This window comes from Phalangium opilio, unplaced genomic scaffold (assembly GCF_054372755.1).
Source record: "Phalangium opilio isolate 3A_F unplaced genomic scaffold, DU_Popi_V2 ptg000009l_1, whole genome shotgun sequence".
Lineage (NCBI taxonomy): Eukaryota > Metazoa > Arthropoda > Arachnida > Opiliones > Phalangiidae > Phalangium > Phalangium opilio.
In genome coordinates this window covers 8,607,352-8,619,908 of record NW_028324146.1, presented here as the reverse complement: position 1 = coordinate 8,619,908, position 12,557 = coordinate 8,607,352, and the positions used below count along the sequence as shown (strand labels likewise).

The 12,557-nt window shown below is 38.2% G+C and overlaps 1 protein-coding gene across 5 annotated transcripts in view; it reads right to left on the bottom strand.

Moving 5' to 3' along the window:
• The window catches only part of LOC149713674 (cell adhesion molecule Dscam1-like), a 216,384-nt gene that overhangs the window by 74,182 nt on the left and 129,645 nt on the right, over positions 1-12,557 (bottom strand). The window lies entirely within an intron of this gene.

Here is a 12,557-nt window from a genome sequence, read left to right as displayed (position 1 = left end):
AGCTTTTAAAAGATCCAACTAAATGACTCGTCTAGATGAGTCAAAAGGTTATATCAACTTAAATTGCTGAACTTTGGAAGTGAAAAGTAAAGTAAATCCTTCCTTTTCACACCGACAAATCAAACTTTGAGCGCCACCTACCTTGGCACTTACGAAATAACCCGCGAAAATGTTTTTATTTGTAATTCATTTTGATTATCTGAAGAAATCAGTGATCCAATTATTCATCTCCAACTTTTTTGGTGACTCAACTCATCCAGCTTCTATTCACACGATCCAACTAGTTGATTCAACTAGAGTTGATCCATCAAGCTGAGTCAAAAAGTTGGATCTTCTGAAAGAGCCTTTAGAAGGAACATCACAGAATTAGTAAATCGCTTCCAATTCTGGGATAGACTAATCTGCTGAATGTCTGAACGTCTGAACTGCTGAAAATAGTAGAATTCCTACTATAAAATGCTCCCATCCTACCAAACCGTAAACTGTCTGAACCTTTTTGACTATTTTGCTAAAATGCCGAATTCTGAACAGTGAACATTGAAATTTAAGTAAGAGATCGTCTGAACCTTTCTGACTATTTTCCTGAAATGCTGAATTCTGAACCGTGAACTTTGAAATTAATGTAAGATAGAGACCGTCTGAACCTTTTTGACTAATTTTCTGATGTGCTGAATTCTTAACCGTGAATTTTGAAAATGAAGTAGAATGGAGACCGTCTGAACTTTTTTGACTATTTTGCTGAAATGCTGAGTTCTGAACCGTGAATTTTGTAAATGAAGTAGAATGGAGACCGTCTGAACTTTTTTGACTATTTTGCTGAAATGCTGAATTCTGAACCGTGAATTTTGTAAATGAAGTAGAATGGAGACCGTCTGAACTTTTTTGACTATTTTGCTGAAATGCTGAATTCTGATCCGTGAATTTTGAAAATAAAGTAGAATGGAGACCGTCTGAACTTTTTTGACTATTTTGCTGAAATGCTGAATTCTGAACCGTGAATTTTGTAAATGAAGTAGAATGGAGACCGTCTGAACTTTTTTGACTATTTTGCTGAAATGCTGAATTCTGAACCGTGAATTTTGAAAATAAAGTAGAATGGAGATCGTCTGAACTTTTTTGACTATTTTGCTGAAATGCTGAATTCTGAACCGAAATTAATGTAAAACAGAGACCGTCTGAACCTTTTGACTATTTTGCTGAAATTCTGAATTCTGAACCGTGAATTTTGAAAATGAAATAGAATGTAGACCGTCTGAACCTTTTGACTATTTTGCTGAAATGCTGAACTCTGAACCGAAATTAATGTAAGATAGAGACCTTCTGAACTTTTTGACTATTTTGCTGAAATGCTAAATTCTGAACCGTGAATTTTGAAAATGAAGTAGAATGGAGACCGTCAGATTTTTTTGACTATTTTGCTGAAATGATGAATTCTGAACCGAAATTAATATAAGATAGAGGCCGTCTGAACTTTTTTGACTATTTTGCTGAAATGCTGAATTCTGAACCGTGAATTTCGAAAATGAAGTAGAATGAAGACCGTCTGAACTTTTTTGACTATTTTGCTGAATTGCCTAATTCTGAACCGAAATTAATGTAAGATAGAGACCGTCTGAACTTTTTGACTATTTTGCTGAAATGCTGAATTCTGAACGGTGAACTTTGAAATTAATGTAAGATAGAGACCGTCTGAATTTTTTTGACTATTTTGCTGAAATGCTGAATTTATAATATGCCGGGGGGAGGGCAAACTAAACGAACTTCAAGGACTGGCGACAGAAGTATAGCTATGGTATTTTTAGGACATACAGAATTTACCAAAACCATTCATTTTTGGTAAAGTAATCTGAGAAATTTCCAAATTATTGTGTGAAGAAAATTTTAGAAATTCCAAAAATAAGGAAAAGGAGAATATAAGCGGGAAGTTGCGAAAATTACATTAGCGATATTTTAGTTTCCAAAAAAAGCATTAAACCAATATTTTGGGGAAAAGGCACTAATTGGTTTTTAAGTAACTAGGCTTTCTGAACTAAAATTTGCCTTTTCCAAAATTTTTATACTCAAATAAAATGAGACCTTTTCTGAAATTTTTCTCAATTAAAATCCACCTTTTCCAGAATTTAGATGCTAACTTCATTTACAACACAAATAAAATGGGACCTTTTCCTAATTTTTTCTCAATTAAAACCCACCTTTTCAAATATTATTAGCATAAATTTCATAATTTTTGTAGATTCTGCTTTTATTAGTGAGTTCTAGAATTCAGCATTTCAGCAAAATAGTCAAAAAGGTTCAGACGGTCTCTATCTTACATTAATTTCGGTTCAGAATTCGGCATTTCAGCAAAATAGTCAAAAACGTTCAGACGGTCTCCATTCTACTTTATTTTCAAAATTCACGGTTCAGAATTCAGCATTTCAGCAAAATAGTCAAAAAAGTTCAGACGGCCTCTATCTTACATTAATTTCGGTTCAGAATTCAGCATTTCAGCAAAATAGTCAAAAAGGTTCAGACGGTCTCTATCTTACATTAATTTCCAAGTTCACGGTTCAGAATTCACCATTTCAGCAAAATAGTCAAAAAGGTTCAGACGATCTCTTACTTTAATTTCAATGTTCACTGTTCAGAATTCGGCATTTCAGCAAAATAGTCAAAAAAGGTTCAGACAGTTTACGGTTTGGTAGGATGGGAGAATTTTGTAGTAGGAATTCTACTATTTTCAGCAGTTCAGACGTTCAGACATTCAGCAGATTAGTCGATCCCTTTAATTCTTCACGGAGGCGTTCATTAACGATGCTTTGGATAAACGTTAAAGAATGCGAGAAATTACCATAACTAAACTCTGAAGTCAACGGGCATTGTTAGGAGTGAAAACTATAGTATTTAGAAAGAAAGCGGGGCAACTAAGGGTTAAGTATACTGTGGTTTTTGCAGAGAGAGTGCGCAGAGTTGCATATATTTTTGAACACGTGTACAAAAGCGTTTTTGGGTTTTTACGGTGTAAGCCTCCTACTAACAAGATGGCCCCGGCCAGATTACACTTTTGCGTGGCCTCTAGTGACTAGAATTTGTATTACTATACTCATTATTAGATGACCCCGGTAAATTTATAATTTTCGGATTTTTTTTCCATTGTTTATAAAATAGCATACCGGTTATGAATAAAAGAAATCTAGTAAGAATTTGGTTTACAGTTTAATTAAAAAAAAGAGAAATAGGGGATAGAAAAGTCGCCCAGCCTGCCAGCAAGGGTCGGAACAATACTTTCGCTAGCTCCAAAGAGCTTTTATTGGGGCTTGTGGGGAAAAGAGATACTTAAAATAGGTTCGTAGTCTAGGGGATTTTACTAATTTAGAATAGCCACTGGTTTATGAAATAATAAAAAGAGTATGTTGAGGGTGATTCGTTAGACAGCACCGTCTTAACTGTATTCGCGCACAAGTTTTAATTAATTTCGGCGCTCACAAGACAGAAGAATGTCTTTCAGTCGCGTAAGATTAATTGTCGAAGTATTTCGTTCGCGCACGAGATAATTATGTTTTCTAAGCATTTGCACATATGCCTTTTATTAGAATACTTAGTACTAAATTTTGAATTTTAACCGTGGTCGACGTAAACGTGGTGGCCCGATGGACCTTCGATGACCAGGCAGTCTTAAAAGCCTGGCTCTCTTCGAGACCAGAAAAAGAAGTGATCTCAACCTTCGTTCTTTTCGTCAATCTTCCCTCGTTACATCGTCTTTCTGGGGCTTTTCTTGAAAAACCCCTTTACTTGATTTTTTGACCGAGTCAGGGTCTCAACCACGTCATGGAACTCTTAAATCTTCACCTACGTCATGGGCCTCTCGAAGAGTTGTTTTTATAAAAATCAGGTGTTTCCATCTTTCTTAAAACTATACAAAATATTTGGTTTGGCAACTCTATAAGTTTCTTAAATATTTAAACCAGAGAGGAATGTACTTTAGAAGGTCCAGAGGAGACTTAAGAATTGTATAGGCGGGGTCAACGCTTAGCGGAACGGATGGGCCTAAGTTAAGATTAACCGCGTCCATAAGGTTTAAGAGGAATGGTATTTGTTTCCGCAAGGTTTCTTGAACGCCAGCGTTCCATGGACCCCATGCGATAAATACCCATCCTTAAATTTGTATTGGTTTTAGTTTTTATTTTGAAAACTGAATTTAAATAATTGAAATTTGGATTGCTTTAAAGAATTGAAATTTGGATTGCTTTTGTTGAATTTAACGCGCCAAACTTTGAACTTTACCAACTTGTTTTTGAATTTATCTTTGTTTAATTTACTTATTTGTAATTTTTGATTAATATCTCTTTTTGTATAAAAATATTTAATTCTGTATTTGTAACCTTAAAAAATTAATGAAAAAATATTTGTAACCGATCTGAAATCTTATGTAAACCTCTGTACTTTGTAATACCTTGTTACTTATGATAAAGGTAAAGTAGCGAAAACGCCCGTGTAAGCTGGGGTAAAAAACACCTCAAAAAACCAAAAAATACGAAGCAGGAATGAGTCAGCGTTTTTATCGAAACTTTCCATCCCGTACCGTGCTAGGGGTTACACCCCTTTCTTTATCTGTTCTTCGCTCCCAGCTTACACCGAAAATTTACCTTACAAAAAAAACTAGTTTAGACCGAGAGCTCGTGTAGTAGAGAACGAAATTCTCAACCACCATAGTTAGGCCCCAAATGGGCAAATTCTTAAAACTTTAGTTAGGCCCCAAATGGGCAAATTCCTTTAATTTAGCCAGCTCCAAATGAGCCAATTTAACTTTAACTTTTTTTAAATAAAGTGTTTGATTTATGTTTATCCAACCGTCGTGATTAATTCTCTTAAAGTTTGGGGTGATTTTTCAGTCGGTCACCTCAATTAAAACTGACTCTCCCACAATCGTGAAATATTCCAAATCGGCAAAACAAATCTTCAACAAGGTTACCACATAAAATTGGTGCCGAAACCCGGAACTGTACGAACGAGAACCTTTGGATTAATACCTTGTGAACTGTGAACCGACAAATCGGTAAAGTTAATCATGACGAGTTTGATAAAATATAAAGCTATGAGGAAGACTGTCCGAGCAAACGCAACTAAGGCGATTAATAGCATAGAGGCTATGCTAAGAGACCAGGAAACCAGTGCAGAAGAACTTGAAGACCAATTAAATCTCCTTGAACTAAAGGAGAAAGCTTTGAAAGAACTAGACAACCATGTCTTGGACCAGATGACGCCAACTTCAGAAGACGACCCCTTAATAGAGACGGAAATCAACGCGGCAGAGGAATACCAGGAGGATATCACCGTAACGAAAAACAAAGTGAATCGACAACTTAAGAGACTAAACGTTTCCGCGAGTGGAACATCAACACCCGCGAGTGGATCAACAGTGAACTTGGTGAATCAACAAGAACAATTTTTGAACTTAAGAGAAGAGTCGAGACTTCCAACCCTAACACTCCAAAAATTCCGTGGTGACATAAGCGAATGGCCCGGTTTTTGGAGCCAATTTAGTTCAACAATTGACACTAGACAGAGACTATCAAAGGTAGAACGCTTTAATTATTTACTATCATATTTAGAGGGGGAGGCTAAAGAATCCTTATCGGGATATAAAGTATCCGATGAAAATTACGATGCAGCGGTAACATGTCTGAAGGACAAATATGATAAGAGAGAATTAACTGTTAATATATTAATGAAAACTCTCATGAGATTACCAGAGGTTGAAAGATCTAATGATATTAAAGGGTTAAGACAATTGTATGACGCATGCGAGAGTAAATTAAGAAGCTTGAAAGCTCTAAAAGTAGATATAAAGGCGAACGGGGTTTCTTTGTGTCCAGTTTTAGTAGGATTGTTACCATATGATATTAGGCTTAAATATAGCATGATACGCGATAAAGATGAGTTTGACGTCGAATTTCTGGTAAGTTTCCTGAAAGAAGAGGTAGAAGGTCGCGAGACCTGTTCCATGCTCTGCAAAGACCAAATAAACGCCAAAAGCGCGCCTAAACAAGAAAGGTTACCCCACCCCAGACCGGAAACTGGCCAACCAGAAAGACCGTTCAGAAGAACAAACTGGTCAAGCGCTACAGCTCTAAATACCAACGTCAAACAGTACCAAAATCAGTATCAGCCAAACATTTACTGCATTTTCTGCAAAACGCCCTCTCATGCCACCATCGATTGCACCAACTACACTTTAGACGAAAAGAAAAGACTAATACAAACCCAAGGAAGATGCTATGTATGCACAAGAATAGGCCATGATGCTAGAAGATGTAATTCTAGGTACAAAGATTGCAAAATCTGTGGAGGTGGACATAATTCAGCCGTTTGCGAGAAGAATAAAGCCCATAAAACAATCGCAAGAAATAGAAGAGAGGGGGTGAAGCAGAATCAGGAGGAGCCCGTAAACCAAACAGAAATAATAACTACGTCTCTAGTAAGATGCCCCCAACCGAGAACCGTGCTTTTGCAAACCGCTATGGCAAACGCTAAAAGCCCGAACGAACCAAGGAACAGCCAGAAAATACGATGTATCCTAGACAACTGTAGTCAAGCCACATTCATCTTAGAAGATGTTTCTCGAAGCCTGAAATTACCAGTCGTAGGAGAAAGAAACATAGAAATCAACAATTTCGGAAACCAGAATACAGCAGTAACCAAGAGAAAATTAGTACGCGTTACCATTCAGAACGCCAGACAACCAGGAGAAGCCATTGATCTCTTAGCCATAGAGATGCCCTACTTAACTACAGCGGTTACCTTAATTAATTGCGAAGAAGTAGAAAGATTCGCTCTTGAAAGACACATGCAACTAGCTGATGAGCCGAGCGAAAACACACCCCCATCAAGCAGCATTGGAATACTTATTGGGGCAGACTATTATTATGACGTAGCCACTTTGAACCACAAAAGAATCAACGGCGCTCTAGTAGCAGTGGAGACCAAACTTGGATGGACAATACAAGGACCCGTCAATTCAGACAGACCCAGCGTCAACAATATTGGAATCCAAGTCATGACGGTTAATATTAGATTAACTGAACCGGAAATAGCCAAGAACCTAAAGGCCTTCTGGGAAATAGAATCCCTTGGAATTACAGATAGTCCAGATGAACCAACGAGTAACCAAGTCATGGAGAAGTTCGAAAAAGAAACCGTATTTCAAAATGGGAGATACGGAGTGAAGTTTCCTTGGAAGGTGTCCAAGGAGAAACTACCCGATAATCTATCTGTAGCCACCAAAAGGATGAGAAGCCTACTACTTAAGTTCAAGCTCAATCCAATCTTCTATCAAGATTATAAAGCCGTCGTAGAAGAGCAATTAAAACTGGGGATAGCGGAACAAGTCCCTAATGGAGAAGCCACCACCCCTTGCTACTACATGCCACACCAGGGGGTAAAAAAGGACGATAGGTTAACCACAAAACTTAGAGTGGTGTTCGACGCCTCGTCTAAAGTGAAAGGGGCGCCAAGCCTCAATGATTGCCTTGATAGTGGGCCCAACCTTAACCCCGACATTTTGAAGACACTAATTCGTTTCCGAACCCACATCATTGCCATAACCGCCGACATCGAAAAGGCCTTCCTGCAGGTTTCCTTGATCGAAGAAGAAAGAAATTTCGTAAGATTCTTATGGGTGAAAGAGCAAAATGGGCGCCTTCTGGAGAACCAATTCGATACCCTAAGAATGACGCGCGTCCCATTTGGAGTGACGTCAAGTACATTTTTGCTAGCTGCAACTATAAAGGTACATCTAAAGAAATACGCCACCCAAGACCTAGAAACCGTGGCTTCGTTGGAAAGAGACATTTACGTGGACGACTACACAGGAGGGAAAAAGACGTAAAAGAAGGCCTAGAATTCTCCAAAAAGGCTACTAACATCATGAAAGAAGCTAACATGAATTTAAGGAAATGGAGGACTAACTCGCCGGAGTTAAGAGAGAAATGGGGAGAAGAAAACTCGAGTACTGAAAACATGATAATAGACGGATCAGAAGCGAAGGCTCAAAAAATACTCGGGTTACTATGGGAACCGAACGCGGACGTAGTTTCTTTCGACCTAACAAATTTGGTTGAAACTATCCAAGAAGCAAAATTGTCAAAAAGAGGCGTGCTAAGTGCCATAGCCCAAATTTACGACCCCCTAGGAATGCTTTCCCCTTTCGTGATAAGGGCCAAATTCCTGTTCCAGCAGCTATGGGTTAACGGTGTAAAATGGGACCAAGATTTACCTTCAGAAATAAGGATCCTATTTGAAAATTGGAGAAAAGAAATGCCAATTATTCGTCAAGTAAAACTACAGCGTTGTTACTACAAGGAAAAGGAAGAAGTCATCCAAGAAGAACTACACGCCTTCTGTGACGCCAGTTCACAGGCATACGCCACAGTTATCTACCTGCGCTATGTAACAATCTCTGGAAAGGTGGGCGTGACATTTGTAGTATCAAAGGCAAGGGTCGCACCCCTGAAAACAATATCTATTCCACGTCTGGAACTCTTAGGTTGCTTACTAGGAGCCCGGCTAATCAATGTAGTCCAAGAATCATTCGAGTCCAAGAACATTAACCGATACTTATGGACAGATTCCATGGTAGCCCTTGGCTGGATCAAGTCAAACTCGAAAACCCTGAAGCCATTTGTTCAAAATAGAATAGAAGAAATTCAATCGAGAACTAACCCCCAAGAATGGCAGCACTGCCCTGGCACTAACAATCCGGCAGACATTCCCACCAGGGGAGCAAAGGCAGAAGAAATTGTAAGAAGTAAGCACTGGTGGGGAGGACCCGAATGGCTTAGGAAAGAGAAGACAAGTTGGCCACAGAACTCTGATAAGATGACGGATGAACAAAAAGAAGTAATGGAAAACGAAAACAAGAAGACAGTTTTAGTAGTCCAATGTATCCAGGAAGATTTCGATAAAGGAATTTCAAACCTAATCGATTTAAGCAAATACCAATCCCTAAATAAGGTATTTAGAATTACGGCTATCGTCAAGAGGTCCATTAATAAGATGAGGAAAGTTAAAACCGAAACCGGACCGATTACAGCAGAAAAAATGGGTCAAGTAGAAATAGAATGGATCAAGAGCGCGCAGAAACAAGACTTTAAGGCCGAAATTACCGATCTAATAAACGGGAAGAAAATAGTTAAGTCAGATATCGCAAAGCTTAAGCCTATTTTGAACCAAGACGGACTTCTATGCGTCGGTGGACGTTTACACCAATCAAGAATGTCAGAAGAAGAGAAACATCCAATAATACTGAACAAAGGCCACAGACTATCGTTTTTGTTCATCAACCGTAGTCACTGGCAGGTTTACCACTCTGGGGTTCAAAGTACCCTAACTCAGACCAGAGGCAGATTTTGGGTAATCACTGGGAGACAGATGACAATGAATGTCATACGCAACTGCATGGTCTGCAGAAGATTTCAAGCCAAACCAGGGGAGGCACCCATGGCCCCCCCTTCCTCAAGAAAGAATAGATGAAGCACCGCCATTCGAAGTCGTTGGAGTTGACTTCGCCGGACCACTGTATGTAAAGGTTGGAGAAAACGTGGAGAAAGCATACATATGCCTCTTTACATGCGCGGTCACCCGAGCAATTCATTTAGAGCTTGTACCACTCCTCAACACGTACGAGTTCCTCCTAGCCCTGCGTAGAATGATCGATCGCAGGGGTATCCCGCATATTATACATTCTGATAATGCCAAAACTTTCATCCGCGCTTTGGAAGAAAATCAACAACGAGGAAGCCAAATCCTTCTACGGAGAAAAGGGAATCAGCTGGCGCTTCATAGCTGATAGAGCTGCATGGTGGGGAGGATACTGGGAGCGGTTAGTGAGAACTGTTAAAACGGCCCTACGCAAAGTACTTGGTCAAGCCGCACTAACGTATCAAGAAATGGAGACTGTACTCCTCGAGACAGAGGCAATTATCAACTCACGCCCAATGACTTACGTGTTTAACGAGGTGCAGGAACCGACACCACTAACACCTGCACACTTTCTTACGGGAAAAAGAATTACGTGCCTCCCACCTCAAAGAGTCAAAGAAGCCGAGTTACCAAACTCCCAACGCGCGATGGCCCGAAGACTACGGTACCGAGAAACCGTACTAGATCGCTTATGGAAGCGATGGAAGCAAGAATACTTGATGGAATTGCGCAGTGCTCATCAAGTACTGTTAACCAAAAATGAGAATGCCCTAAAAGTAGGAGACGTGGTCATTATTCACGAAGACCGAATGCCAAAAAATATGTGGCGCTTAGGCTTAATTACTGAAACAATGAAAGGCCGAGATGGATTAATAAGGTCATGTATGGTACGTACGCCAAATGGAAACGAAATAAGACGTCCCATCTCACTTCTTTATAATCTGGAGGTTAGCTAGCTATATTTTGTCGCGTAACCCTATTTTCAATAATATTTGGAAATATTATTTGGTGGGGAGTGTTGAATTTAACGCGCCAAACTTTGAACTTTACCAACTTGTTTTTGAATTTATCTTTGTTTAATTTACTTATTTGTAATTTTTGATTATTATCTCTTTTTGTATAAAAATATTTAATTCTGTATTTGTAACCTTAAAAAATTAATGAAAAAATATTTGTAACCGATCTGAAATCTTATGTAAACCTCTGTACTTTGTAATACTTTGTTACTTATGATAAAGGTAAAGTAGCGAAAACGCCCGTGTAAGCTGGGGTAAAAAACACCTCAAAAAACCAAAAAATACGAAGCAGGAATGAGTCAGCGTTTTTATCGAAACTTTCCATCCCGTACCGTGCTAGGGGTTACACCCCTTTCTTTATCTGTTCTTCGCTCCCAGCTTACACCGAAAATTTACCTTACAAAAAAAAACTAGTTTAGACCGAGAGCTCGTGTAGTAGAGAACGAAATTCTCAACCACCATAGTTAGGCCCCAAATGGGCAAATTCTTAAAACTTTAGTTAGGCCCCAAATGGGCAAATTCCTTTAATTTAGCCAGCTCCAAATGAGCCAATTTAACTTTAACTATTTTTAAATAAAGTGTTTGATTTATGTTTATCCAAACGTCGTGATTAATTCTCTTAAAGTTTGGGGTGATTTTTCAGTCGGTCACCTCAATTAAAACTGACTCTCCCACAATCGTGAAATATTCCAAATCGGCAAAACAAATCTTCAACAAGGTTACCACAGCTTTAAAGAATTGAAATTTGGATTGCTTTAAAGAATTGAAATTTGGATTGCTTTAAAGAATTGAAATTTGGATTGCTTTAAAGAATTGAAATTTGGATTGCTTTAAAGAATTGAAATTTGGATTGCTTTAAAGAATTGAAATTTGGATTGCTTTAAAGAATTGAAATTTGGATTGCTTTAAAGAATTGAAATTTGGATTGCTTTAAAGAATTGAAATTTGGATTGCTTTAAAGAATTGAAATTTGGATTGCTTTAAAGAATTGAAATTTAGAGTTAAGATAGAGATTATAGTTTATTATTCATTTAAAGGTTTTTAATAATTTCTACATTACAGTAGCTGAGGATAGTATCTTGAAATTAGCAAAATAACGTATGTCAAAGGCAAATAGGCCTAGAAGTGATCCAACTAAATTCATAGTTGAATGTTCTCTTTTTTTCGTGGTTCTCTAAGGGAAAATACGCGTATGAATAATAGAAGGAGCAAGTTGGCAGACTGAATTAACTATTTTCTTAGTAGAGAAACTGAAAAAGATAACATAATATTGAAGTAGTGTGTTGATTGGTCGAATAAAGAAACCAAGGAGTAGAGAGACTTTGTCTCGTAAACTCACAATGGGCACTATGTTACGCTTTCATCCATAAACATGTATGGTCAGTCCCACTGAACCCAACCTCTCCATCCTATTCACCTTTCCGATAAGAAGAGTGCTGATTGGTTTACCAAAGATGGTTGACAGAAAAAGGTCATACTTGAATACTGGTCACTAGGAAATGTTTCCATCCGCGCATAGTACTTCTCTCTGTTATTTCTATGTGCCTTTAATAATACCTTTCATTTAAATGAGGTCAAACATGACTTATTCGAGTATTTAATTCTATGTGAAATTAGCGCGACTTAATTCGGCGACCAATAGAAGTGAAACTATTTCCGGCCAAGAATCGAGTGGCTACGTGTTAGAAAAATCTCCAAAGCAAAAAGTAACGCTATCTCGTACTTGTAGGTAAAGCAATGCTATTGAATGGGCAAACGATGTGGGTTGGCTTCAGCTTGGCTAAAGATAGTTGGTGTTCATTGGCGAGACGAGAGATAAAAGCTGCACCAAATGGATTCCGAATGGCTCTTCTTCAGTTTTCCAAATCTAGGCAACGATCTGCTCATTACCTACTTTTCTTACGCCATGCAAATACTTTTAAAGCTCTTTCTTCCAATCTTCTTTTTGCACGAAAAACTTTGAGAACCGCACCCGAAATAAACCAGTCCGAGAAGATAATACATTACAAAAGTGCTGTGTTAATCTGGAATATTAGAAGTTAGATAATTTTAATTATCACTCACCATTAATAAGCATGATAT